The sequence below is a fragment of the Mus caroli genome, unplaced genomic scaffold (assembly GCF_978045245.1).
Source record: "Mus caroli unplaced genomic scaffold, Mus_caroli_1 scaffold_15, whole genome shotgun sequence".
NCBI classification, from domain to species: Eukaryota; Metazoa; Chordata; class Mammalia; order Rodentia; family Muridae; genus Mus; species Mus caroli.
Genome location: NW_028227270.1, coordinates 70,332,419 through 70,338,920, shown reverse-complemented (window position 1 = coordinate 70,338,920; position 6,502 = coordinate 70,332,419).

Sequence of the window (6,502 nt, the reverse complement as noted above, 5' to 3'; positions counted from 1 at the left end):
TATAGCCCTGGCTGTCCTGGAACTCACTCTGTAGACCATGTAGGCCTTGAACTCAGAAATCTGCCTGCCTCTGCCTCCCAAGTGCTGGGATTAAAGGTGTGCACCACAACTACCTGGCCCATACATCATTTCTTAAATGAATGTAACCTGTTCCCTGTGGGCTAAGAATGATGACAATCATTCAAGTCAAATATCTTTGATTGTAACAGGAAATCTGTATGCAAAAATTGTGTCTACAGTTCCTTAGCGCAGCAGAACTGTCAAATCTTAGCTTATCTACTATGGAGGTAAAATCCTTTGGTGATGTGAGGGTCATTCAAGTACAGCCTTATTACAATGAACTTCAATCTCAAAAAACTGTTCTTATTTTGTGTTTGTACCACAGTAAGAGGCAAGATTTTAAACTCTACTAAAAACAAAACAAACAAACAAAAAGACTTTATCTATTTATGTTCATTATAAAAACTAATAGTGACATATTATTATATTTGGAGTTATTTAAAATTTATATTGAGAAAAACGTATGTATTTTCAGTATTGCTGTACACAAACAGCTACATAAGATTGTTCAATTGATTGTTGTTTTCTATCAAACAACTTTTATAGCCGGGCGTGTTGGCTCATGCCTTTAATCCCAGCACTCGGGAGGCAGAGGCAGGAGGATTTCTGAGTTCGAGGCCAGCCTGGTCTACAAAGTGAGTTCCAGGAGAGCCAGGGCTACACAGAGGTAACCCTGTCTCAGAAAAACAAAAAACAAAAAACAAAAAACAAAAAAAACAAAAACAGAAAACAAACCAACAACTTTTATAATACTCATTTTATTGTTGCAATATTTTATGAATTTTAAAGAATAGCGTAAAAAACGAAAGGTTTTGCAAGATTTGAAAGGGGAACTCTCCGGGAGGAGTTGGGGAACAAAAGGAAAGAAGAATGTGATGTAAGTCTATTTACTCACAATATGTTTTTAATGTTAACATATTTGGATAAATTGAAATTATGTATCTTTTCTCATCATAATGCAATAAAACTTAAATAAAAAAGAATTGTCTTTTACACCAATATTAACAATTTATTCATAATAGATATAAGAAACATCACATTTTATTAAAGTACTTTTTATATACAATACAGTCACAAAATAGGCTAAGAAAACAAGCTTAAATCTCTATGGGTATAAAATGACTAAATAAAAACCTTACATTTCTTTCAATAGAGAATACAATAATTAAACAAAACCCTTAAATTTCTATTAATATAATATAATTCAAACAAACCCTCTACAACCCTAGATAACAACCATAACCCACCTCAACTCAAGCGATTGGGACGATAGTCTTCTTCTCCTGCTGTATTGGATCAAAGGATTCCTGTTTTGGGTCCCAAGAGGGAAAAAAATATGTATATATATATATATATATATATATATATATATAGTCCAATCTCTGTGTTTATCCAGTATGTGTGTGTGATCAAGAGCTTGGGCTAGCCCTTTTGAAATTCATTTCCATGAATTGTATTTTTAAAAATCAGATAGTGAGAAAGTCTGTGAATCATTTGGGCAATTTGCTTTGTGAAGACCTCCATGTCTCTGGTGATAAGAGGACTTCCCTGGTTTGATCTAATCCTTAAAAGTTTTGTTGGTAAGCATATTTTTTCATTCCATGCACATACATAACTAAAACCATACCCCCATGAAGAATCTTTTGCATGTTCCATTCTAATATCAACACATCGTTAAGGTGTATTTGTTGACCTGGTTTGTTTTGGATTGAACTGCCCTTCCTGATTCATGTGTGGTATACAGGGATATAGTGACTCCTTCACCCACCTACAACCAGAGACCCATTCCACGCAGAGGGGAGACCCAAAAAGGGGGTTAGTGTGTGGCAGAACAGGCACTAGGACAGGAATTTCTCTAAAGAACTATTTATGGACAGTTCCACTTCCCCATATCCCAATGCCCTTCATTTTCCACTACCTCTTGTGGGTGGTAGGCCAGAGAGGAGGTTGAACCATATTGAAGTAGGTTGTGAAAAAAATATGACTACAAAGAGAAATGCTGGGGCTCAGAAAGATGGAATAAAATATGGACAGGATCTATTTCTGACTGATTCATAAGCAGTATTTGGAAGGAGGGAGCAGGGAAGGGACACAGGAAGTGCTGCTTAGCTGGAGGCTGGAAAGTGGCTGTGGCAGCCTCTCTACTGCCAGGATCCCTTTGTGATGAGGAGGGCACAGCAGTATGATGTGCCCAGAGCCCTCCTGACACAACTCAAACTGAGCTTTAGGACTCAGTGTCCTGAGAGCTGCACTGGGTTTCAGAAGAAGGGGAATTCTCTCCTCCTGAAGAATAGCTTTATGGACTCGTGAATGAGCACCAGCTCCATGGACACAGCAATGGACATGAGCATAGGGATGTATGCTAAGGAGCGGCTGTTTTTCCTACTATTCCCATTATTCACAGACCATCCACTATCACCATCAGCTGACACCAAAGGGGACATCCCAGAGGTGAGCAAAGACGTGGTTCACACACAATGGAGCAGCACACTGTTGTTCACAAACTTTACTCCACATTCCATAGAAAAACAGGTGTACTGAAAATTATAGCATTTTGTTCTGTTTGTCATGTAATGGGTGCTATACATGGGATTGTTGTTCAATACATTAAACTGATGCTGTGCACCTGTACAGAGGACTCTCAGATCCATGTAACACTGGGTACCTTCAATTCTCCCAGATACAAATCTCTCAGATAACAGCTCCTGTGGCCATTACACTATTGTAAGGGAGAATGACAGGATTGGAGGAAAGAGCAATGAAAGTGTAAATGGAGAGATGAGGCCCCTCCATTCCCCTTGCTCATGTTCAGTGCTCTGTCCTTACGCTATGGTCCTTGAGCATTAGAGTCCTATTGTGAATGGGCAGTCATAAGAGAGATGCCTCACTCCTGGGTATTCTCAATCCTTGTCCTTATCCTACATAACTATCTCCAGGATGTACAAATGACAGGGAAAAAATGTGAAAGAGACTCAGATTCCAGCACAACTTATGTAAATGTAAGAAATCTGACTTGTGAAATTTTTCATGCAAGGATGTAAGCTCAGGGCATGGGGATCTTCATACTGAAGATGCTATGCAGGATGAGATTGGAACACATCCCGGTTGAATGTGACACTAAGGGATATAGGATATGGAGGCAATGGAGGGAGTATATGGCTACAGGTGCCACATTTACAGAGACTGATGGGCCTCTTGATCCTCTGTTAGGGGCTGATGTTTTCAACTCCTGTCTTTTACAGTCCCATCAAGCAACTTTTCCTGAACTCCACACCACAACCTTTTTCAAACCATAATATGAAAATGGATCACCTTCCTTTCTCAGAAGTCTCAGAGGGTCTTATACATCAGAAATTTAGTGGAATTGTCTGGGGCATATCCTCTTTATTCTCGGAGACAGTTGTGGCTACTGCCCAAGACATCAGAAGCCCTTCTTTACCAGGACATTAAACTACTAGATTTAATGCTGGATGTGGGTCTGTCAAAGGACTATCACAGGCTCTAGGACCTCCATAGCTTTCTCAGGACAAGCCATTGCCTGAGCAATTTGTAACACCAAGCTTTGTATTTGTAACAGGTTCAGAAAATGCAAGAATTAACACGTTCTACAGCAAACTAACACCTTTTTGTTTCCAGAGTAGGGAATGTGGAAGAGCTGTTCCTAGTAATGAGAGAGATACAGGCATACCTTCCAACTGAAAACAGCCCTAGCAAAATGCAGTGGAGTTAAAAGGCACTACAGATTCTAATGATCAAAAACATTAAGCAGCCATTAGCCAGCCCACTGGCAACTTGTTCAGGGTCACCATACACAATAAAGCTATCAGGTCAACCTCCATCCTTCCTGAGCATTGTCAGATTCTCCAGACTCCTGAGGAGCCACAGAATGAAGACAAGGCGACTAATGAGGGGAACAACAAGGAACAGCTGTCTAATTACTCCCATCCAGGGAACTGAATCAGCTTCAGGAGCATTTCCAGCAGTAATCATAATTGCAATAACAGGCCTCAACTCTCCCAGCCTGTATAGCGCTCCATCTTCAACTCTAAAATCTACAAGTTGAGCCAGACGATATGGTCTGTGTCCAGGGAGATGCCCTCACAAAATCAAAAGCTAAGTGTAACATACACCATGCCTAAAATAAGAGCCTAGATATTAGGGGAAATTACATGCCTTGCACTTCAAGCCCATGCCTGCGAAGAAGCTGACACCCAGGAACCCTGCACTGAGGACACACAAGCTGTTCTATGTGAACACTGTGGAGCACCATTTCCAGCTTGACACCAAATACGGAGAGGAAGCTAAAATCAAACATCCCAGAGCTTCCTGTAAAACGCAGAAAGAGACTTTATCTGCAGATTCCTGAGGCCAGGGAGCTCATTCCACCTGAGTGAGTTCCAGCTGAAAACTTTCCCAAGTTGTGTATCCCTCCTCACACATCTGTGATTCCAAGGCTGAATACTATTCCAAGGCTGCCATCATCCTGGAAAATGTGCATCACCAAGATCCAGGAAGGACAAGGGTAGAAAGCCTATCAACTGCCAGGCTAGAGAGATCTGTATTTAAATAATCACCTGTAGACCCAAAACCCCTTCTGCCTGCTGCCAGTCATGGGACCTCAAAGGTACAACCAGATCCATGGGAGAACTACCTGAGCGATGTGCCCTTTGCTTCCTGCTTCCAGACAAAACTGATCAGAGCAAGACTATCTAAGGAACTGGAAAAGGAGCCTGGAACAATATGCCACCTCAAAAAAGGACAAATGAACCATAAAAGAGGCTTGAAGACGTGGCCTTAGGACATCCCTGCTGACAAGTGATAGTGGTTGGCCCTGAACAAAGTGTCCCACCTTCAGTGGCCAAACAAACCAATACATGGGAGGTGAAATAAGAGCCACCTCCTGCCCTGAGAGTGCGTCTGGAATCCAGTTAAATTCCCAATGGCCAAGCCATCAATATCAGTCCCAAGAATTTGAGTCTGTAGGGACCAACAAAACACAGGACATCTCCAAACACCTACCTTAAAGCACTCACTATATTGAGCTCTAAAAACACAAGATTATAGTAACATGGACTTGAGATAAGCATGCAGCCAAAGTCTTGGCCTGTGAGACCTCACCCTGATGGCCCCAGAACAGTACAGTGTGCCACAGTCAGCTTACCTTCGCAGCACTCGCACCCAAGATTCCAGAATAATTGCCAAAACACCAAAATTTCCAGGGTTTATTTGATGTCTTCATGAGAAAACATCAGAGGTTGAAGACTCAGGAGTTCAGAATTACCAAGGATAAGATCAATGTGAAGGATCTCATAGGATTTCATTCCCATGAAGAGAGGCAGAGTAATATAATATCTAGAGGAATAAGTCCGTGAGAAAGGATTGCGAAACTAAGGCCTTCTATTCCAAGCTCCACTAAGCTCAAGGATACAGCCAACACTTCCCTATATACACCAGGAAAAGGAGAGGCTCATCCTAATACCTTTTGAAAGAACATCTTAAGTAATGATATGGAACAATATGGAAATCTCAGCACAAAATACAAGGGGAAGGGACATTCTTTGAAGAACAAAAGCCCAACACTAACTATTAAGCACAGAACTTACTAACAAGAGAAAAGACAATCTACTCTATGGCAGCTGAACTACAAGCCCTCATGAATGATCTGGTCCATATCCTGGTGAGTAACATACATAAGCCATCAAAGGTGCAGAAAGGAAAAGTAGAATGTGTGATGTCTCAGCTGGGTGGCTCATACCACACTTCTGAGGTTCTCTATGACCTACACCATAGCAGAGCAGCACGCAGGATGAGCTGTAGCCAAGTCAGAACAGAGAGGAGCACAAACACCCATTCACATACAGGGGAATTGGAATCAAACTGCAGTCAGACATTGATGCCAGAGGGCCTGTGACCATCATCTAACCAAGTGAAGAGAGGAATGACCATTCATGTTGGTAGAGGGGAATTGGAGATGACCAGGAGCCAGGTCTTGCTGACCAGAGATTCTGTGACCTAGGTCAAATTAAAACAAAGATTGGAATGGGTGGATGTCCACATAGAGTCCAGAGGGGCACAGCCATGCATGCAGATATAGAGAAATTGGTGTCAACAGCAGCCAGGCATTATGCATGAAGCCATTGATGCCAGGAGACATCTAGGAGAAACTCAAACCTAGCTGGTGATCTTCCCGAGATGGTTCCCCCATGAATTGTAAAGGATGTCGGATTTGCTTCTTTAGGCAAGGCCGAGAAGATTAAGTTGGAGAAAAGATTCCTGCTATTAATTTATTTGGTTATTATTAAATTTACATAAGAAACACTAGACATTAGCCCACCCTTTGTACACATTTCTGCAGGGCAATGAAAATTTACTGCCTTGTAGGGATGCTATATTTCTTAATTCTTAATGATGATGGTAAAAGAATTCCTAAGATTATATTAGG